This window comes from Eutrema salsugineum, unplaced genomic scaffold (assembly GCF_000478725.1).
Source record: "Eutrema salsugineum unplaced genomic scaffold, Eutsalg1_0 scaffold_14, whole genome shotgun sequence".
Taxonomy (NCBI): Eukaryota; Viridiplantae; Streptophyta; class Magnoliopsida; order Brassicales; family Brassicaceae; genus Eutrema; species Eutrema salsugineum.
The window spans coordinates 8014188-8037808 of NW_006256877.1; the positions used below are offsets into that span (position 1 = coordinate 8014188).

Here is a 23621-nt window from a genome sequence, read left to right on the forward strand (position 1 = left end):
TGGATCAAACTTAGCAGAAAAGTGTTAGGTTTAGAGCGACAAGGGCAGGTCTCATTGAGTGCTGTGTTCCAACATCAAGGAACTGAAAGTTTTGGCGAGGAATAAGTGTGGGGGAAAAGACCTTTTGGTGAGTGGAAAAAGGTGAGATGAGTGGGAAAGAGAGAGGGAAAATAGCTAGGGGAATGAAAGAAAAAGAAATCAGTCTTGGTGTTTTGAGAAAGTGAGCTCTGGTTTGTTGAAAAGAAAGAGTCTAGCCTCTAAGTAAAAAAAAAAGGGAAGAAAAGAAGCCAAAGGCTCAAATGTTTTGTTAAGAAAGAAAGAAGAGGCTAGAAGTTGTAAAAGAAAAAGAGCTGTGTAAAGTTTGAGTTCCAAGACTTGAGAGGAAAAGTGAAAAGTAAATCCCCTAGTGAGAGGAAAATGAGAGTGAAAAGTGAGGATTTTTGAGCAAGTGAGGAAGCTTTGAGTAGAGGGTGGGGTGTGATGAGTCTTTGCCCTTGTATGCATAGGTTGCTTTTTACCTTTAGCATTCTGCCAAAGTTTGATCATTCATAGAGAGATCCCTTTGCTGCATTAAACCCACTTGAGCACTGATTGAGATCATTTTAATCTCATAGCCTCTCCCTAGCCAAACCAGCTTGTTTAAACCTTGCATCATGAGATCCACCTGATAAAAGCTTAATGAATGTGAAAGGGTTGAGAGAGAGAAGAACTTGTGGAGATTCCTTGCTGAGTTGACATATATCTGAGTATGACTTTGCATTGCATAATTGAGCATGAACTTGAATTCTCATTGTGATCACTTCTCTCAAAAAGAAAATGTGAACTCCCATTGCATACAACCTCTTTCTCTCATTTGCTCTTTTTGCTTGAGGACAAGCAAAGGACAAGTGTGGGGGAGTTGATATGTTCATAATTTGCATCATTTAGGTTGCATAAATCATTCCAAATCATGTTTTATTTCATGCATTTTAGGTCCTTAGGGTTTGTTTTAGAACTTAGGAGATGCATTAGGTCCCAATGAGTCTTTGCATGTTTTGAGTGTCTATCAGGTGAATATGGAGCTGAAAAGATGAATCCAGGAGGTGGAATGGTGAGCAAAGCTTGAAAAAGTGGAAAAATCGGGTCTTGGGAGATTATCGGCCATTCTCGCTGGCCAGGAAGGTTTTACCGGCCATTTTCATGTACCGCGGGAAGCTTTACCGGCCATTTCCATGTACCGCGAACGAAGTGTATCGGCCAAAATCTCCGGGTTTGAACGAGTCTCAGAAATCGCCTGTCCGGGGAGCCTTCCGGTCCGATTCAGACGGCAGGTCCTTCATAGAAGTTGGAGAGCATTGGAGCACGGTCTCATAGCAAGTGGAATCGTGGAATTCGGACGCGTGAGCAGAGAGATAAGCTCGTCGGAAGGAACCCCTGTCTCGCAGGTATTCCGGACCGAGCAGATCAGTTTTGAAGGATGCGAAGGACGTGCACTTCCAGGCCGATTCAGTTTCCGGGGCCTTCATGAGAATCAAAGACATTTGAGTCTTCTTTCCAGAACATCCGAGATCAGTCAATTCGGAGCTTTGAGAAGAAAGATACGGTCTCCGGAATGGACACATGTCTAGACGCCTCTCTCTGGTCGTGTAAATGCACTTCAAAGATGTGCCCTCCAGGAAACCTTACACTTCCCAAGCACTGAAATTTCCTTCATCAAAGTTGGAGATAAATCAGTCCTCTGTTTTCTGCAACCGGAATTACTCAATTCGGACAGGTCTCCAGGAAGTTACACTCTCCGGAATGCGAGATGGTCCAGACAGCCCAGGATGACTAAGTTAAACATGCCGCGATTTCAATGCCACGGTCCACACTTGGCCGTGGCAACTTTTGTGCACCCTCGGCCAACGACACGATCTTCATGCCACGGTCTACACTCGACCGTGGCAAACACACACTTGGCTGAGAGGAATTTCTTGCATCCTTCGGCGATTGACACGGCCTAAATGCCACGGTCTGAGGCTTGACCGTGGCAACTTCTTGCAACCTTCGGCGGTTGGCACGAGCTGAATGCCACGGTCTGGGACTTGACCGTGGCAAATGAACAAGTGGCTGGAGACAACTTCTACACAGCTTCGGTTTTTGACACGACTTCAATGCCACGGCCTGAGACTTGGCCGTGGCAAGCATAGACTTGGCTGGGAAGGATTTCACACGCATGCGAGTTTTGGCACGGTCTGAATGCCACGGTCTGGAGGCTTGACCGTGGCAACCTTTACACATCTTCGGCGTTTGACACGGTAGATTGCCACGAGTTCCAGATGAAGCTTGATCAGACCGTGGCATCAAAATGAACCAAGAACACAAATGAAGTCTTTGACACGGTCAGGAATGCCACGGTCACACCAAGGACACACCAGACCGTGGCAAACCCTTCTTTGCCCATCAAGGCCGGGTCAGTACCCGGTTTTTTCCGGGTTGACCCGGTTCGCCCAAGCCTCCTTTATAAGGTTTTTAGACCTAATCTATAGAGGAGACTTAATCTACTTTTAGTCTTCTTTCCCCTTTTGTGAAAACCTACTGAATACACTTTGTTTTAGAGAGTTTAAAATCGATTTGCAGTTTCTTTCCTTCTTGTTCATCATTTCTTATCATCAAAATCAACTTCTAATCATGATTAACAACACATCTTGCAAAGGATCTAGTGTGTTGATCATGATTAGTGAGTAGTTACCTTAATGAGGTTCTAGATGTGTAGGTTAGGGTGCTAAAGTGTTAGATTAGGAGTGCTTAGGGCTAGATTCATTGATTCATTTTTCTAAACAACTGTTCTCTATGCTAGATCCTTGATAATCACTTGAGATCTAGATTCTGGGAATTTCATGCACCAAAAGTGTTTGATGAAATTCCTGAAAGAGTTGTGTTAGAGGTTTAAGCAATTTTTCATCATGGGAATGATTTGTTAAATGCTTGAATGATCATTGAGAACTGTTTATTAATGCATATTGATTCATATTTCACAAATGGGAATTTGGTTTGAAAATGGATTAGTATAGGGGTTAATACCTTCATGAGAGGATTAACCTAGATTAGAGTTCTTAATCATTTGAATCATGTCTCATCATTGTCATTAGTATTTCTAGTTTAACACCAAAGCACCCTAACCAACTATCATGTCTAGAATCTCATGCCTCCATCATATCATATTTATATCATTTGTCATTGTCATTAGTCTTTAATCCTGTTTATGTTTATAGTTGTCTCTAGATTAATCAAAACCCACTCTTGTTTGCTTGAATTAAGAACTTGATCATATAGCTTAGTGTCTAACACCACATCTGGATTGATAAACCTCTTTGTGCTACATTGACAAGGGGATTGATAGCCCTGAGACCCTAAAAAAGTCTTGTCTATCAGCTGACTCAATCGGTTACTGAGCTGGACGTTCTCATCTTGCTGGAGAACCTGATGAGGTAGGTGATACATAGGTGGTCTAGGTTTTACCATTGGAGGCACGTAAGGCTCGTTAAGGAACGTTCTGTATTTCGGTTCGAATTTCTTAGAGATCGCATAGGTACTGCTTCAAAGTAGGGATTTCGCGTGGCTTGAGGAGTGATGTAAAAACCTTCCTTAAAGTAGGGATTTCGATTTATAGGATCCATTTGCTTCTGAAATGGAAACAAAATAACCGAAAAATGGAATAATGCAGAAAAGGGGTTCTAGAGTCGATTTACCAACCTTTCTTAGGGTTTTGCGGAAAAGAAAATGCGTGCCCTCCCCAGCAACGGCGCCAAAAACTTGATGTGTGTCGCGATGAGGGTGTCAAGTTTTACCCTAAATGAAATCAATAGCCTCAAGTGCACAGCTGATCGATTGTAGTACTTAGGGATAAAATCCATAGGGAAGGAGGATCTTTCCTGCAAAAGCCTTCGAAAGAAATATAAAGTAAGGAAGTCTAGAACCAGCCGAGTTTTGTGAGGGTTTTGGTAGTGTGTTTAAAACGTAAAAACGAATCTTAAAGAGAACATACGGGAGTTAAAATGACCTAATAACTAAACTTAACCAAAATGAGTAAAAACGGAAAAACGGCTAAACCTAATTGCTTAAATGAAAATCGATTGAAAGAGTAAAGATACTAGACTAAAGCTTAAATGAAAATCGGTGTGAATCTACAGGAAAGAAAGCGCTGGGGGTCAGGGAATTTTTCTCAGGGGTATGAACGATTCAAAACATTGCTAGAGAGTAAATTTGATAAGAACTTAGCTTAAACTTTTCGAACTGGAGTCATGGACGTATGAATACGCCACTGTCGTGATCATGGTCAACTATCTCTCTCAACCCTGACCAGTAGGTTTCCACTCTGGCCCTGGAAAAGAAGAGATGCATTACGTTTAAGACTCGTCAGCATTCACAAATCGCCCATAGGTAGGTTTCCACTCCTATGTTTGTTTTCCTCTCCCAAACTAGATCTGACACCGGATGAACACTTTCGTGTCACCAAGCATCTGGATCAGATTGTAGTTCATGACGCAACTCTCATGCAGTAAAAACGAATTCAGAAGAAAAAGTTCTAAGATTCGGCTCAATAGCTCATGGAATCCTCATCGAACTTATGTATCCCCATCGAAAATCCCTTAGACCCAACAATAAAACTACTCAGACATGATAAACGAAATCAAAAACATTGTACTAAAAAGTAGTACAGAAACCAAAATTGAAAAAAAAAAGAACAAGGGTTCAAGAGATAGATCTCTCTCTCCCTAAAACCTAAAAACAAAGCTTAAAGTAAAATTTCTGTAAAGTATTTCGTCTCTCCTCTTCTCTCTTTAAAAACGAACTAAATGATATGTATTTATAGTCTCCAATACTCTCTGGTGTCTAGGGTTCCGAAATTGAGGCTGGGAAAATGATACGGGCTTCAGAAATGGGCTTTCAAACTCGGAGTTAGCTGGCCGCGGTCGGGATGTACGTGACCGCGGGGAATGGGTGGCTGGCCGCGGTCGGGATGCTTGTGACCGCGGGAAATGGCCTGTTGGCCGTGGGTGGAAACGCTTGTCGGCTGGTTTACGGGACATCTTGCTCTTCGTGTATCTTTTGATTGAACCGTTGGATTGCCAAGCTGTGAAGTGTGCTGGAAAGCTGATACTTCCATCTTTGAGATCTCCAAATTTGAGCTGGATCAGACGGTGAGAAGGCCTTCAATCGGGCGTGAACTCTCTGACAGTTTGACTCTGAGCTAAATATCTGGTCTTCTATCCATTTTGTGAAGATTTTCCCTAAGTTTCCTGAAAAGAGTCTTGGAACTACAAATACTAGAAAAACGTAATAAAAGTACTTAGAAGCAATTAAAAACATAGAAAAAGTATTTCAAAACGATCCATAAAAGTGGTTAAAATACGGTGTTATCAACTTCCATAAGCATTACAAATGCTCTGCCAATGTTAGCAATCACGTCGTGGTTCATGAACTGCAAGGGTATCCCTCGTCTTTGAATCCAAAAAAGGATAAAGTCCATGATAGCGAGGTCCATCATTGGAGCCCATCTCTGCAACACCAATATTATCTCAGAGAATGCCCATGGGCCACGCCTGAGGACATTCTCAAGGGTTTCCTCGGTCGGAAATATGAACTGAACTCGATGGTTGTCAGCGATTCTTCCAAAGATCAGGCCTTCCAACCCCTAAATGCGAGGCATGTTCGCCACAATGGATCGGAGATTCTGTCTGTGAGGGATGGTGGGGTGAACCATGATTACAAAGCGGTTTTTGCTGGCCGCTTGGTTCACAACGTCAACTGGTAACACAAAAGGTGCATCATCTGCTCCATGATTGAGATCTTGAATCGCTCTCCGTAAGTTATCTCCCGTTTTGAGAAGAGTAGGATAAAATCTTAGAGGAAAGAAAGTATTCGCAAACAGAGATGTGTGGATTGAGACCATCTGTTCCAGATATAAATATAAGTCGTCACCGGGTTTGGTGGAGAATTATCATCACTCTGGAACGTGGGTTCAAGAGTGGGAGAAACCGCTCGCCAACAAGGGAAATCATCGTGGTCTCCTAACTTGCCAAAGAGGTGATCAAAAACTGTCACCGGAGTGGTGAATAGGGGAAGAAACCGTTGCAGAAACCGTAGGATTAACTGCCAAAAAATCGCCTTTGTAGTCACCATTCCTTTAGTTACATGATTAGTTTTTTAAGCCTATCAACGATTAAGTTCTATCGATAAAATTGATCATGTTGGTTATAATTGTTGTTAATTCTTTTCAATGTTACTTATATACTTATTTTTTTATAAATGTATATGTTTAATTATACACTGTTATATCTATTATAGTATTTGTGAAGTGAATTATGTTGTGGTTCAATGCACAGCTTTTGATGTCGTTTTGATTAATGAAATCCTTATGTTCTGATTGGTCAGCTGATGTTATATTTTGATTGGTTGATATTAATCAATTATTATTATTTTTTCTATCGTTTTGGTAGAAGGTGTTAAATTACATTTATGCCATTAAAGAAAATACTCTATTCTGATTGGTTAGTTGATTATTCTGCAATTAAAAAGAAAATCTGATTAAAAGGAAATATTCCATAATTAATACATAACAAAACATGGAGTAGAGCCCATGATAAAAAATAAATGGCATTATACCATTTTTTGTCGACAATAAAATATATATCTAACTGCTGATTGGTTAACATAAAAATAACACAAAGTACAATGGTAAGTGACCCCAATTCTTATCTCATAGGTAGCAAGTTCGAATCTTAGACTAATTTAATCGTGTTTTTTTCTAAATTTATCTCTTTCAAATCAATTTTTTTTTAACCAATCGTGGACCAGATCTAGAGAAAAGTGAGTCCAAGCCCATGTTTGTGATAATTATAAACAATTAGTTGATCACATCAATAATAAAGAAATAATTAAGGAAACACATAAACCCTAAATTGTTTTCTATATAAATAAATATTTTCAGCCTCCGCTCATATTCATATGCTATTCTTTTTATACGTTTTGTTTTAGGGTTTTGGCGATTGGTTACTCTACGTGGTTTTTTTTAGTTTTGTTTTTGTACAATTTTCGATATGTTCCTTTGCTTACTGACTAATCTAACTATGTGTTCTTCTAGATATGGTATTTTGAATCCATCGAAAAGTATGATCACAATTTTGGGCTTCACAGTATATTGTTAGGTAAGTTTTCGTTTGGTTTGGTGTTATTTGAATATTTAATCGGTGTTTTTTTACTGTTGTTGTGTTCTTATTGTGTTGTCTATTTGATAAGCAAAGGACAAGTGTGGGGGAGTTGATATGTTCATAATTTGCATCATTTAGGTTGCATAAATCATTCCAAATCATGTTTTATTTCATGCATTTTAGGTCCTTAGGGTTTGTTTTAGAACTTAGGAGATGCATTAGGTCCCAATCAGTCTATTGCATGTTTTGAGTGTCTATCAGGTGAATGTGGAGCTGAAAAGATGAATCAAGGAGGTGGAATGGTGAGCAAAGCTTGAAAAAGTGGAAAAATTGGGTCCTGGGAGATTATCGGCCATTCTCGCTGGCCAGGAAGGTTTTACCGGCCATTTCCATGTACCGCGGGAAGCTTTACCGGCCATTTTCATGCACCGCGAATGAAGTGTATCGGCCAAAATCTCCGGGTATGAACGTGTCTCAGAAATCGCCTGTCCGGGGAGCCTTCCGGTCCGATTCAGACGGCAGGTGCTTCATAGAAGTTGGAGAGTATTGCATCACGGTCTCTTAGCAAGTGGAATCGTGGAATTCGGACGCGTGAGCAGAGAGATAAGCTTGTCGGAAGGAACCCCAGTCTCGCAGGTATTCCGGACCGAACAGATCAGTCCTAAAGGATGCGAAGGACGGTGCACTTCCAGGCCGATTTAGTTTCCGGGTCCTTCATGAGAACCAGAGACATTTGAGTCTTCTTTCCAGAACGTCCAAGAGCATTCAATTCGGATCTATGAGCAGAAAGATACACTCTCCGGAATGGACACATGTCTAGACGCCTCTCTCTGGTCGCGTACATGCACTGCAAAGATGTGCCCTCCAGGAAGCCTTACACTTCCCAAGCACCGAAGTTTCCTTCACCAAAGTTGGAGATAAATGAGTCCTCTGTCTTCAGCAACCGAAATCATTCAATTCGGACAAGTCTCATAGGAGTTACACTCTCCGGAATGCGAAGTGGTCTAAGCTGCTCTGGATGCTGCGAGATGGTCTTGCGACTTGGTTAACCCGTAGGCCTGAAGATGAACGCCTGAATGCTGATGCTGCGAGTTGATATGTGCGGGTAAACTATCACTGGAAGAGGTCTGAAGCTCAAGAGCAAGAGAAATGCTAAGTCCACAATCGTGCGACTTAGGCATGCGAGTTAGCCGCGCCTGGAACTATGCCGCACGATCACTCGCAAATCACTCCGACTTGAGCCTGCGACCTGGGTGCAATAGAGACCAACCCGCACAGTTTGTACATTCCCCAGAAACCGCCTTAGCCCTGCGAGTCGGAGAGGAAGGAGACCAAGCCGCAGCAACACTCGCAAAACACTCCTACTTAGGCGTGCGGCTAAGACAGGGCGATTCAGGCTTCACAAGACAAGTCTTCATCTACTGCGACTTAGGTGTGCGACCTGGGACATACTGGACCGACCCGCAGTAATTCCCACTTTATCCATTAAAGCCGGGTCAGGACCCGGTTTGTTCCGGGCTGACCCGGTTCGTTTTTAAAGAAGTATAAATACTTTTTAGGTTTTTTGGGGGGAGAACTAAGTTTTATTCCCTTTGTCTCTTGCCTCTTTGGTGAAAAGACTCCATTAAGAAGAGAAATATCTTTATTTGAGTGTTTAATCAAGAGAGTTTAAAGGGATCTGGGTGTTTAAAGCTGTTTTCTTTTGAATCTATCATCTCCATCTCCATTTCTCATCATTAATCATGCTAATCTACTCAACTTGCAAAGGTTTAAGAGAGATTAGTATGATTAGTGAGTAGTCACCTTAATGAGGTTCTAGATGTGTAGGTTAGGGTGCTAAAGTGTTAGATTAGGAGTGCTTAGGGCTAGATTCATTGATTCATCTCTCTAAACAGCTGTTCTCTATGCTAGATCCTTGATAATCACTTATGATCTAGATTCTGGAAATTTCATGCACCAAAAGTGTTTGATGAAATTCCTGAAAGAGTTGTGTTAGAGGTTTAAGTAATTTTTCATCATGGGAATGATTTGTTAAATGCTTGAATGATCATTAAGAGCTGTTTGTTAATGCATATTGATTCATGTTTCACAAATGGGAATTTGGTTTGAAAATGGATTAGTATAGGGGTTAATACCTTCATGAGAGGATTAACCTAGATTAGAGTTCTTAATCACTTGAATCATGTCTCATCATTGTCATTAGCATTTCTAGTTTAACACCAAGGCACCCTAACCAACTATCATGTCTAGAATCTCATGCCTCCATCATATCATATTCACATCATTTGTCATTGTCATTTGTCTTTAAACCTGTTTATGTTTATAGTTGTCTCTAGATTAATCAAAACCTATTCTTGTTTGCTTGAATTAAGAACTTGAACATATAGCTTAGTGTCTAACACCACATTTGGATTGATAAACCTCTTTGTGCTACATTGACAAGGGGATTGATAGCCCTGAGACCATAAAAAGTCTTGTCTATCAATTGGCGCCGTTGCCAAGTTGTGGTTTGATTAGCATTAAGCTCTGATCTGTTCTTGAGATCAAGTGCTTACTTTCTTGTTTTTACTGATTCCTTTCAAGTTCTGTTTGTGATTTCAGGTGTATGAACACCAGGTCTAGATCAAGAAGCTGTGGTCCTCCTTTTCCTCTAAACGACAACATCAACCTTTTGGTACCAAGGAGGAGAAGAGACAGACGTGGTAGACACATTGATCAGACTGAGATGGCAGAACAAGGAGATCACGTGGTAGATATGGAACAACCAGTTCAGGAGCAACAGGCTCAAGGTCAGGGAGCTGGTATTGGAGTTGGTCAGGGGTTTCACCAGGGCAATGTTCAGCAGGAACAGGTGCACCACCAACAAGCCTATGTCCACCAGGGACAAGCTCAGGCTCATCAACAGAGGCATCAGGCCAATGTTCAACAAAGACACCAGGTGCACCACCAACCCCACCCTTTCCAACCACAACAAAGAAGATATGAGCAACCCCAAATCTATGTTGGCGAAAATGACAGGGCCAATGCTCATCAGTATGGAGCTGGTATTCAGGCACCACCTGTGCAAAACAACAACTTTGAAGTGAAAGCATCATTGCTGAATATGGTCCAGAACTCAAAGTTCCATGGGTTAGCAATGGAAGATCCCTTGGAACACTTGGACCAGTTTGATAAGGTGTGTGATCTGACCAAGATAAATGGAGTTTCAGAAGACAGCTTTAAGCTAAGACTATTCCCATTCAGTCTTGGTGATAAAGCTCATCAATGGGAGAAGAATCTTCCAAGAGCCTCCATTCAAACCTGGGAGCAATGCAAGCAAGCCTTCTTATCTAAGTTCTTCTCTACCTCAAGAACTGCAAAACTAAGGAACCAAATCTCTAGCTTCACTCAGCAAAGCAATGAAAGTTTTGGTGAAGCATATGAGAGATTCAGGAGCTACACAAACCAATGCCCACACCATGGGTTTAGTGAGGCTTCTCTTCTCAGCACACTGTATAGGGGAGCTCTTCCCAAGATTAGAAACCAGCTGGATACTGCTTCCAATGGGAACTTTCTGGGTAAAGAGATTCATGCTGCTTTAGAGCTAGTGGAGAACTTAGCATTGAGCAATGATACTTATGGTGAAGACTATGACAGATCAAATAGGTCTGAAGGTTCAAGCTCAGAACAGAGGCTCACCAGAGAAGTTAAGGAGTTGAGGAGTGAATTGGACAAGCTGAAATTCACCACTCAGAAGCCAATGCATTTTGTTGGAGAGTATGAGGAACCTTCTCAAATTTTTGAGAACGTAAGTGAAGAAGGTCTTACCCAAGAGGAGCTCAACTACATTGGGAATCAGAGGTTCCAAAGATATCAGTATGGTAATGCCAATCCAAACCTCTCTTACAGGAACACCAATGTAGCTAACCCACAAGACCAGGTCTATCCCAATTCTCAAGCTCCAAAGAACTTTGTTCCCAAGCACAACTTTCAAGGGTCATTCCAACCCAAGAATCAATTTGGTCAGAATCAGAGTTTTGGTCAGCAACAGCAACCATTTCAGGGCACTGGTTACACTTCACAGCAGCCAAAGGCACCACCAGGGTTTGGTCCACCACAGTTCCAACAGCAGGCGCCGGTTCAACAACAGTTTCAGCCACCAATGGTTCAACAGCAGCCACAGATGGGTACAGATATGGTTGGTATTCTGCAACAACTACTTCAGGGTCAACAGACTATGCAGCAGGAAATCAAGGAACTGAAGCAAAACCAGGCATCAAGCTCAAGGAACCAAGGTCACCTACCTGGAAAACCAGAACCCAACCCCAAGGAATATGCCAAGGCCATTACACTGAGGAGTGGCAAGGAGTTACCTGGTATTGAGAACAACAATGTGATCATTGAGGACAATGATCAACCTGAGAGGGAGGCAGCCTTAAAGGATGATCAAGTTGCTGAGAAACCAAGGTCAGAAAAGGGTAAAGAGGTAGCAAAGGAACCAGAACCAGAGAAGAAGTATGTGCCACCACCTCCATACCAACCCAAGCTCCCATTTCCAGGGAGATTTAAGAAGCAACTAGTGGACAAGGCAAGAGCTGTATTTGAGAAGGCACTCAAAGAGACACCACTCACAATGCCTCTCATTGATGCATTCTTAATGATGCCAAAGATGGGGAAGTTTTTGAAGGATGCTATTCTGAACAAGACAAAAGAGCTTCAAGGCATGGTAGTACTAAGTCATGAATGCAGTGCTATCATTCAGAGGAAGTCCATTCCAAGGAAGTTAACTGATCCAGGGAGCTTCACACTCCCTTGTGCCATTGGACCTCTTCTATTCTCTGGATGTCTTTGTGATTTAGGAGCATCAGTCAGCTTGATGCCATTCTCCATAGCACAGAAGCTGGGCTTTAGAGTTTTCAAACCTTCAAAGATTTCTCTTATCCTTGCAGATAGATCAGTTAGATTGCCTGTTGGTATGTTGGAAGATCTACCTGTCAAGATAGGTGGTTTTGAGGTTCCAACAGATTTTGTTGTGCTGGAGATGGATGAAGAGCCAGTAGATCCTCTTATCTTGGGCAGACCATTCTTAGCCACTGCAGGAGCTATTATTGATGTGAGAGGTGGGATAATAGAGCTTCAACTTGGGTCTGAAAAGCTCAAGTTTGATGTGAATGAAATGATGAAGAAGCCCACCATTGAAGGTCAATGTTTCTATGTAGAGACAATGGATCAGTTGGCTGATGAGTTGCTTGAGGAGCTGAACACTGAGGATCCTCTTCAAGCTACTCTAACTCAAGAACAAGGAGACAATGGGCTCTTGGCTGAAGCAAGTGAAGGGTATAAGCTGTATCTGGACAATGCAAGAGAGCTGGGTCCTGAGACAAGGTTTGTGGAGCTGGAACAGAATGGCACTGAGGTTTTGGCAATCCAAGAATCAGTCACCAGCCAAAGCAGCTTGGACCAGGACTGGAATGAGGCTGATGCACCCTCTGTTGAGCTCAAACCTCTACCAACAGGGCTCAGGTATGCTTTCTTAGGACTAAACTCCACATATCCTGTCATCATCAATGATAGCCTATTAGAGGACCAAGAGAGTGCATTGCTGAATGAAATAAGAAAGTTCAGGAGAGCCATAGGGTATTCTTTGGCTGATATTAGAGGGATCTCTCCTGACATCTGCACCCATAGGATCCACCTAGAGGACCAATCTATGTCCTCTATTGAGCACCAACGTAGACTTAACCCCAACCTTAGGGAAGTGGTTAAGAAGGAGATACTAAAGCTTCTTGAGGCAGGGATAATTTACCCAATCTCTGACTCAAGATGGGTGTCTCCTGTTCATGTTGTGCCCAAGAAAGGTGGGATCACAGTGGTGAAAAACGATAAGGATGAACTCATAGCTCAAAGAACAATAACTGGCCATCGCATGTGCATTGACTATAGGAAATTGAATTCTGCTTCTAGAAAAGATCATTTTCCTTTACCATTCATTGATCAAATGCTTGAAAGGTTAGCTAATCATCCTTATTTTTGTTTTCTCGATGGGTACTCTGGATTTTTCCAAATTCCCATAGATCCAAGAGATCAAGAGAAAACAACATTCACATGACCTTATGGCACTTACGCTTATAGGAGAATGCCTTTCGGTTTATGTAATGCACCGGCCACTTTTCAAAGATGTATGATGCACATTTTCTCTGACATTATTGAAGAGAAAGTTGAGGTGTTCATGGATGACTTTAGTGTCTATGGCTCCTCCTTCTCGGATTGTCTCTCTAATTTGACACAGGTGTTGGAGAGATGTGAGCAACACAACTTGGTGCTGAACTGGGAGAAGTGTCATTTCATGGTGCAAGAAGGGATAGTTCTTGGGCACAAGATCTCTGAAAAGGGCATTGAGGTTGATAAGGCAAAGGTGGAAGTGATGGTAAATCTGCAAACCCCCACTTCTGTTAAAGGGATAAGGAGCTTCCTGGGTCATGCAGGGTTTTATAGAAGATTCATAAAGGACTTCTCAAGGATTGCCAGGCCCTTAACAAGACTGTTGTGTAAGGAAGTGGATTTCACCTTTGATGCTGAATGTGAAGAAGCCTTTAAGTTGATCAAGGAGGCATTGGTTAGTGCACCAATAGTTCAGGCACCAGACTGGTCCCTACCTTTTGAGGTCATGACAGATGCATCTGATTTTGCTGTTGGAGCAGTGCTTGGGCAAAAGAAAGACAAGAAGTTGCATGTGATCTACTATGCCAGTAGAACACTTGACTCTGCCCAAGAGAAGTATGCTACAACTGAAAAGGAAATGCTGGCAATAGTCTTTGCTTTTGATAAGTTCAGAAGCTACCTGGTGGGATCAAAAGTCATTGTATATACTGATCATGCAGCCCTCAGGTATTTGATGACCAAGAAAGATCCCAATCCAAGGCTGTTAAGATGGGTTTTATTGCTTCAAGAGTTTGATATGGAAGTGCTTGATAAAAAGGGCATTGAAAATGGGGCTGCAGACCATCTCTCAAGGCTGAGGATTGAAGAAAAGGTCCCCATAGATGATGCTTTGCCTGAAGAGTATCTGATGGTGCTCCATTCCTACTTGGAGTTTGAGGAAGTAGAGAGCATTCAAGAGAGGTGGATGCCTTGGTTTGCAGACATAGTGAACTATCTTGCATGTGGGGTGGAGCCTCCTGAATTAGATGCCTACAAGAGGAAGAAGTTCTTCAGAGATGTCCAGAGATACCATTGGGATGAGCCCTACCTCTATGTTCTGAACAAGGATCAGCTGCATGTGATCTACTATGCCAGTAGAACACTTGACTCTGCCCAAGAGAAGTATGCTACAACTGAAAAGGAAATGCTGGCAATAGTTTTTGCCTTTGATAAGTTCAGAAGCTACCTGGTGGGATCAAAGGTCATTGTGTATACTGATCATGCAGCCCTCAGGTACTTGATGACCAAGAAAGATGCCAAACCAAGGCTGTTGAGATGGGTTCTATTGCTCCAAGAGTTTGATATGGAGGTGCTTGATAAAAAGGGGATTGAGAATGGTGCTGCAGACCATCTCTCAAGGCTGAGGATTGAAGAAAAAGTCCCCATAGATGATGCTTTGCCTGAAGAGTCTCTGATGGTGCTCCATTCATACTTGGAGTTTGAGGAAGTAGAGAGCATTCAAGAAAGGAGGATGCCTTGGTTTGCAGATATAGTGAACTATCTTGCATGTGGGGTGGAGCCCCCTGAATTGGATGCTTACAAGAGGAAAAAATTCTTCAGAGATGTCCAGAGATACTATTGGGATGAGCCCTACCTCTATGTTCTGAACAAGGATCAGTTATACAGAAGGTGTCTTGCTGAAGAGGAGATGCAACCTGTGTTGCAGGAATGTCATGGTTCTGCTTTTGGAGGTCACATGGGGGCATTCAAAACTGTGGCAAAGGTTCTTCAAAGTGGGTTCTGGTGGCCTACAATGTTCAAAGATGCCCAGTTGGTGGTTGCAGCATGTGATGCCTGTCAGAGGCATGGGAACATATCTAAAAGAAGTGAGATGCCTCAAAACCCCATTCTAGAAGTGGAGATCTTTGATTGTTGGGGGATTGACTTTATGGGACCTTTCATTTCATCCTTTGGAAATCAATACATACTTGTTGCTGTGGACTATGTGTCCAAATGGGTTGAGGCCATTGCTTCCCCTACCAATGATTCCAAGGTTGTAGTAAAGCTGTTTAAGAGCATCATCTTCCCAAGGTTTGGAGTTCCAAGGGTTGTCATTTCTGATGGAGGATCCCACTTTTTGAACAAGACTCTGGAAGGGTTATTGAGAAAGCATGGAGTTAAACACAAGATAGCTACTCCATATCATCCTCAAACTAGTGGCCAGGTTGAAGTATCCAATAGACAGATCAAGGCCATTCTGGAGAGGACTGTTAGCTCAAGCAGAAGAGATTGGAGCAAAAGGCTAGATGATGCATTATGGGCTTACAGGACTGCCTTTAAAACTCCAATTGGAACATCACCATTCAGTCTGCTATATGGGAAGAGCTGCCACCTTCCTGTTGAGTTGGAGTACAAAGCTATGTGGGCTGTGAAGTTTCTAAACTTTGATATCAAAACAGCTCAAGAGAAAAGGATCATGCAACTTCATGAACTTGAGGAGATCAGGCTTGAAGCTTTTGAAAGCTCAAAGATCTATAAGGAGAAGACCAAGGTCCTGCATGATCAAAAGATTCTGAAGAGAGAGTTCAAGTATGGTGATTTGGTCTTGCTTTTCAACTCCAGGCTTAAGTTGTTTCCAGGAAAGCTTAAGTCTAGGTGGTCTGGACCTTTCAAAGTTCTTGAAGTGAGGCCTTATGGTGCCATTGTCTTAAAAGGAAAGAATGGTCAGGAATTTGTGGTGAATGGACAGAGAGTCAAGCATTACTTAGTTTCACAAGGGAAAGAGGAGGCTACAACAGTTCCTCTTCTTGATCCACCAGCCTGTTAAACAGGTTCTCAAAGTCAAACTTAGAGACTTTAAACAAAGTGCTCTTGGGAGACACCCCAAGCTTATCTTTGTACATAGTTCTTTTGGTTTCTTCTCTTTTCCTTTATGTTTTAGAACTTTTTGATGGGTTTTGTGAGTTGGTCTCAGGTACTAGGTGACCCTTGGAGGACATAACTTGTGATGAATGGAATGGAGCATGTGAGAGAGCTGAGAGGACTGTTTAAAGCCAGAAAAACTCGAAGAACGCCTCAGTGCTACCTAGGTGTGCGGGTTAGTGCATGAAGAACCCAGGCCGCAGCAAGACTCGCGATTTACTCCGGCCTGGGCGTGCTACCTGGTGTGAAAGAACCCTGGCCGCACAATACCTTGAGAAGCCCGAAATGTTTAAGTCCCATTTACTGCGGGATGGGTGTGCGGGTCAGAAGAGAGGGAGCTAGGTCGCACGTCTATTCGGAATTCACTCCGGCTTGAGTGTGCGACCTAGAAACATGGAGGCCAGGCCGCACAAAAAGAAGGGAGGCCAAAGAGTTTAAGTCCCAAAACCTGCGAGATAAGCGTGCTACCTGGAGTGAAAGAACCCTGGCCGCACAATACCTTGAGAAGCCCGAAATGTTTAAGTCCCATTTACTGCGGGATGGGTGTGCGGGTCAGAAGAGGGGAGCCAGGCCGCAGCAAGGTTCGGAATTTACTCCGGCTTGGGCGTGCGACCTAGAAGCGTAGACGCTGAGCCGCACCAGAAAGAAGAAGGCCGAAGGTTCTAAGTCCAAACCTGTGCGACCTGGTGCTGCGGCCTAGAACCCTGGGAGACTAAGTCGCACGATCATTCGCAATCTACTCCGAGATGGTCGTGCGACCTGGAAAGAGGGAGGCCAGGCCGCACTAAACAGGAGGAGTCCAAAAACGCCTAAGTCCAAACCTGTGCGACCTGGTGCTGCGGCTTGAAACCCAAGGAGGCTAAGTCGCACGATCACTCGCAATTCACTCCGAGATGGTCGTGCGACCTGGAAAGAGGAGGGTTAGGTCGCAGCATGAAGAGAACGGCTAAGGAGCCTAAGTGACAAAACCCTGCGGCGTGGGCGTGCGACCTAGAAGCAAAGATCTTGAAAGCCATGGGGTACAGATTCAAGGAGAACAAGGCAAAGTTTGATCTGATTAATGAAGCACATTTGTGTAGGATTGGCTTTCTCCAAGGAAGAGTGGGTACCAAGGTAGTCTACAACTTCAAGACACTCATCAGTGAACCAGCCCAAGTTCTCCTACCCAATCCCTCCATCACCACAGTCCAAGTTAAAAGGAACATTCACTTCTTCTTGCTGAAGGAAGAGCTGTACAATGTCCAAACTGATCCACCAATCCTCACATACAAGCAAGCTTGCAGAGAAGAAGCCTCAAAGGGAAAGAAAGCAACCGCTGAAGATGCTACCACAAGTGCAGCTGGTGCTCAAGATGATGATCTGCCCCCACCTCAAAAACGTCTTGGTGGAAACAGATATCACTTTGATGATTACAACTGGGAGGAACCAGGCACTTCAGGGTTCAGAGCTCAACAGAAGATTGGTATTCTCCAACAATGGTGCAAGTACCAAGACAAAACCATCCACAAGATGGCCAAATGCATCAAGGAGATGAAGAAGAGGATCAAGAAGCTTGAAAACCCTTGCAAAGGTGGAGCTCCAGCACCGGTTTCACCAAGGAACAGAGAGGAGGTTGGGGAGAGTTCCATGAACTGCACAGCCTTGGTCACATATGGAACCACTTGGGTAGATCTTGACGACGGAAGTGATGAAGCCAGCCACCATTCTTGGGAAACACCGTCAGGCCACACATCGAACCCCTCCTACTCATTGGGGTCCGATTTCAACAGCCACTAGGTACCACTAAAAACCTTGTAAATAGCATGTAGATTTTCTTTCTCTTTTGCATTTTGCCTGTTTGCTTTGGTTTCACTTCTTTCTCATACTTTTATAACACAAGGGACTGTGTTATCTAAGTGTGGGGGAGGAGTTTTATCCTTAACTAATCATGTTTTCTATTTTCTTATTTTACACTTTGAGTCTTGAGTCACATTCTAGTTGCATATTCATCTAAGTACATATAAAAACCAAAAAAAATGGAAAAATCTGAAAATTTTACACAAAAAAAAAAAAAAAAAAATGATCATGTAGTTGCATTCTCATTTTTAGGATTGAGTCTAGATTGCATTTGCATGTAGGTTGCATCTTGCAAGGAGTAATGATAGGTTTTCTAGAGAGTACATCACTTTGAGAACTTGAATTGAATATGCTTGTGAATCTTTTTCTGTGCTTGCAAAGTCTGAAATGATTTGAATCTGAGAAGCAAGTTTGAATTGAACTCAACTCTAATTAAGTGGGAACTTTGAACCTGACTTGAAAATATCTTGTGATGCATTGTTTGAAAAAAGCTTGTGGATACCAATATACATACTTGAGCTAGAACCACTGTTTTCACCACTCTTTTCCTTAGCTCAAGTAGCTGAATCCACATCAAGGATCAGTTCCCATACCTTGAACCCATCCTTCTTTTAAGCCAATGTTTGTGTGTGAATTGAAAGGCCACCTTGGATCAAACTTAGCAGAAAGTGTTAGGTTTAGAGCGACAAGGGCAAGTCTCATTGAGTGCTGTGTTCCAACATCAAGGAACTGAGAGTTTTGGCGAGGATTAAGTGTGGGGGAAAAGACTCTTTGGTGAGTGGAAAAAGGTGAGATGAGTGGGAAAGAGAGAGTGAAAATAACTAGGGGAATGAAAGAAAAAGAAGTCAGTCTTGGTGTTTTGAGAAAGTAAGCTCTGGTTTGTTGAAAAGAAAGAGTCTAGTCTCTAAGTGAAAAAGGAAGAAAAGAAGCCAAAGGCTCAAATGTTTTGTTAAGAAAGAAAGAAGAGGCTAGAAGTTGTAAAAGAAAAAGAGCTGTGTAAAGTTTGAGTTCCAAGACTTGAGAGGAAAAGTGAAAAGTGAATCCCCTAGTGAGAGGAAAATGAGAGTGAAAAGTGAGGATTTTTGAGCAAGTGAGGAAGCTTTGAGTAGAGGGTGGGGTGTGATGAGTCTTTGCCCTTGTATGCATAGGTTGCTTTTTACCTTTAGCATTCTGCCAATGTTTGATCATTCATAGAGAGATCCCTTTGCTGCATTTAACCCACTTGAACACTGATGAGATCATTTTAATCTCATAGCCTCTCCCTAGCCAAGCCAGCTTGTTTAAACCTTGCATCATGAGATCCACCTGATAAAAGCTTAATGAATGTGAAAGAGTTGAGAGAGAGATGAACTTGTGGAGATTCCTTGCTGAGTTGATATATATCTGAGTATGACTTTGCATTGCATAATTGAGCATGAACTTGAGTTCTCATTGTGATCACTTCTCTCAAAAAGAAAATGTGAACTCCCATTGCATACAACCTCTTTCTCTCATTTGCTCTTTTTGCTTGAGGACAAGCAAAGGACAAGTGTGGGGGAGTTGATATGTTCATAATTTGCATCATTTAGGTTGCATAAATCATTCCAAATCATGTTTTATTTCATGCATTTTAGGTCCTTAGGGTTTGTTTTAGAACTTAGGAGATGCATTAGGTCCCAATCAGTCTATTGCATGTTTTGAGTGTCTATCAGGTGAATGTGGAGCTGAAAAGATGAATCAAGGAGGTGGAATGGTGAGCAAAGCTTGAAAAAGTGGAAAAATTGGGTCCTGGGAGATTATCGGCCATTCTCGCTGGCCAGGAAGGTTTTACCGGCCATTTCCATGTACCGCGGGAAGCTTTACCGGCCATTTTCATGCACCGCGAATGAAGTGTATCGGCCAAAATCTCCGGGTATGAACGTGTCTCAGAAATCGCCTGTCCGGGGAGCCTTCCGGTCCGATTCAGACGGCAGGTGCTTCATAGAAGTTGGAGAGCATTGCATCACGGTCTCTTAGCAAGTGGAATCGTGGAATTCGGACGCGTGAGCAGAGAGATAAGCTTGTCGGAAGGAACCCCAGTCTCGCAGGTATTCCGGACCGAACAGATCAGTCCTAAAGGATGCGAAGGACGGTGCACTTCCAGGCCGATTTAGTTTCCGGTTCCTTCATGAGAACCAGAGAAATTTGAGTCTTCTTTCCAGAACGTCCAAGAGCATTCAATTCGGATCTATGAGCAGAAAGATACACTCTCCGGAATGGACACATGTCTAGACGCCTCTCTCTGGTCGCGTACATGCACTGCAAAGATGTGCCCTCCAGGAAGCCTTACACTTCCCAAGCACCGAAGTTTCCTTCACCAAAGTTGGAGATAAATGAGTCCTCTGTCTTCAGCAACCGAAATCATTCAATTCGGACAAGTCTCATAGGAGTTACACTCTCCGGAATGCGAAGTGGTCTAAGCTGCTCTGGATGCTGCGAGATGGTCTTGCGACTTGGTTAACCCGCAGGCCTGAAGATGAACGCCTGAATGCTGATGCTGCGAGTTGATATGTGCGGGTAAACTATCACTGGAAGAGGTCTGAAGCTCAAGAGCAAGAGAAATGCTAAGTCCACAATCGTGCGACTTAGGCATGCGAGTTAGCCGCGCCTGGAACTATGCCGCACGATCACTCGCAAATCACTCCGACTTGAGCCTGCGACCTGGGTGCAATAGAGACCAACCCGCACAGTTTGTACATTCCCCAGAAACCGCCTTAGCCCTGCGAGTCGGAGAGGAAGGAGACCAAGCCGCAGCAACACTCGCAAAACACTCCTACTTAGGCGTGCGGCTAAGACAGGGCGATTCAGGCTTCACAAGACAAGTCTTCATCTACTGCGACTTAGGTGTGCGACCTGGGACATACTGGACCGACCCGCAGTAACTCCCACTTTATCCATTAAAGCCGGGTCAGGACCCGGTTTGTTCCGGGCTGACCCGGTTCGTTTTTAAGGAAGTATAAATACTTTTTAGGGTTTTTTGGGGGGGGGACTAAGTTTTATTCCCTTTGTCTCTTGCCTCTTTGGTGAAAAGACTCCATTAAGAAGAGAAATATCTTTATTTGAGTGTTTAATCAAGAGAGTTTAAAGAGATCTGGGTGTTTAAAGCTGTTTTCTTTTGAATCTATCATCTCCATCTCCATTTCTCATCATTAATCATGCTAATCTACTCAACTTGCAAAGGTTTAAGAGAGATTAGTATGATTAGTGAGTAGTCACCTTAATGAGGTTCTAGATGTGTAGGTTAGGGTGCTAAAGTGTTAGATTAGGAGTGCTTAGGGCTAGATTCATTGATTCATCTCTCTAAACAGCTGTTCTCTATGCTAGATCCTTGATAATCACTTGAGATCTAGATTCTGGGAATTTCATGCACCAAAAGTGTTTGATGAAATTCCTGAAAGAGTTGTGTTAGAGGTTTAAGTAATTTTTCATCATGGGAATGATTTGTTAAATGCTTGAATGATCATTAAGAGCTGTTTGTTAATGCATATTGATTCATGTTTCACAAATGGGAATTTGGTTTGAAAATGGATTAGTATAGGGGTTAATACCTTCATGAGAGGATTAACCTAGATTAGAGTTCTTAATCATTTGAATCATGTCTCATCATTGTCATTAGCATTTCTAGTTTAACACCAAGGCACCCTAACCAACTATCATGTCTAGAATCTCATGCCTCCATCATATCATATTCACATCATTTGTCATTGTCATTTGTCTTTAAACCTGTTTATGTTTATAGTTGTCTCTAGATTAATCAAAACCTATTCTTGTTTGCTTGAATTAAGAACTTGAACATATAGCTTAGTGTCTAACACCACATTTGGATTGATAAACCTCTTTGTGCTACATTGACAAGGGGATTGATAGCCCTGAGACCATAAAAAGTCTTGTCTATCATTGTTCAGTTCTATTATTTATGTTCTATAAATCATTATAGATAAATAATTCATCACCGTCATCTAATTGTTTGTTACAATTTTCAGAAGCATGTTATATCCTCAAAGAAAAAGAGGAAGACGGTGAAGAGAACTCGAAGAAGAGAAGGTAATTCATTTGTCATACATCAGATGAAGGTAATATTCATAGGAAAGAATTTGAGGAAGACGGAGTTGCATAATATGCATCATCTCAATTCAAAACAAATGGGTATCTGATAATAGGAATTTTTCAATTCTTGATCAGTTCCTCCACTACTCATGTCATTGTAGCACTTGAGGTATCAATCCAAATGGAGAGATTCTAGACACTAGAACTATGAGGATCTATCTTAATTCAAGTCTAATAAGCAGATGAGTTGGTAACAATGTGATCTAAAAACATAAAGCAAGCAAGAACAAGCAGTAATTAAGAACGAGCAACAAGATAAACAAAACAAAGACTCAAATTCAAAAATAAGATAAAGCTAAACCTCTAGATGTGATCATTGATCAGGGTGCTTTCAATGCTTAATTCATGATGCTAAGCAAACAATGCAACACTTGCAATTCTTTAGTCTAGACTTCCAATTCAGATTAATTCATTCCCATGACAGAAATCACTTTGCAAATTTCTTAATCAAGACTAATTCCCATAAGTGAATAAGCAATTAACAAGCATAAGGTTCCAAGTCTAATATGACCAAACAGCCTCTTTGTGCATCAACATAAGAGCTAAGAAAGACTGAATCTTATACAGAAAGATAAAGCAAGCATCACATGATCTCAAATTCCAATCAACTTAGAACTCAAATCAAGAGCATTTCTTTCCCAAGACAATGATCACTATACTAATCAGCATTCAAACCTAACTCTCATTAGTGGTAATGATGATCAATATGCATTAATAAACAGTTCTAATATGTCATTTATGCTTCAAACAAACATTCCCATGTCATTTAAAACATAAACCCTTAAGTTAGCTCATTCAGGCATTTCATCAGACACCTTGTGGGTGGAGATATGCCTAAGTTCTAGACCAGAGTGATTATCAAAGATGTAGCATTAAGAGCAGCTAACTAAGGAAAGGAAATGAGAATCTAGAACCTAAACATCACAAATCAAACATCTAATCACCCTAATCTACACACCTAGAAGCTTAAAAGAAGACTACTCACTAATCATGATGAACACACCATTTCCTTTGCAAGAGGTGATGTTAAACATGATTAGAAGCAAAGATAAGAAGAAAAGATGATAAGAAACAGATTTAGATTGATTAAATCCTTGAGATATCTCTTAAAAAAATCTGGGTTTTCACAAAAGAGACAAAAAGAAAAGAGAATAAAGCTTTTTTCTGCTGGATAATGCCTAAAACATATATATAGGTAGGGTTTCTTGCTGGGCCAACCTAGGACAAACTAGGTTTTGCCCCAAAAAGGCCCACAAAAACGTCATGAAGCGAGAATTTATCGAGGTGATTTTGACTGGTGCAGGACGTCGATATATCTTCGGCAATCTGAGAGTTGTTACACCGAGGCGCTGCACCGGCTGAACTCACCTCGGTGCGGCATTAAAGATAGCTTCAAGGGAGAGCAGGATTCAGTCGGTGCAGGACGTCGATAATTCTTCAGCATTT

General features: G+C 42.2%; 1 non-coding gene across 1 annotated transcript; it reads right to left on the reverse strand.

Annotated features, from left to right (window-relative positions):
• Window positions 1-10530: 10530 nt before the first annotated feature.
• LOC112088803 lies at window positions 10531-10637 on the reverse strand. Its single transcript, XR_002900739.1, has one exon. It is a non-coding gene; the product is annotated as a small nucleolar RNA R71 (small nucleolar RNA).
• Window positions 10638-23621: the final 12984 nt, after the last annotated feature.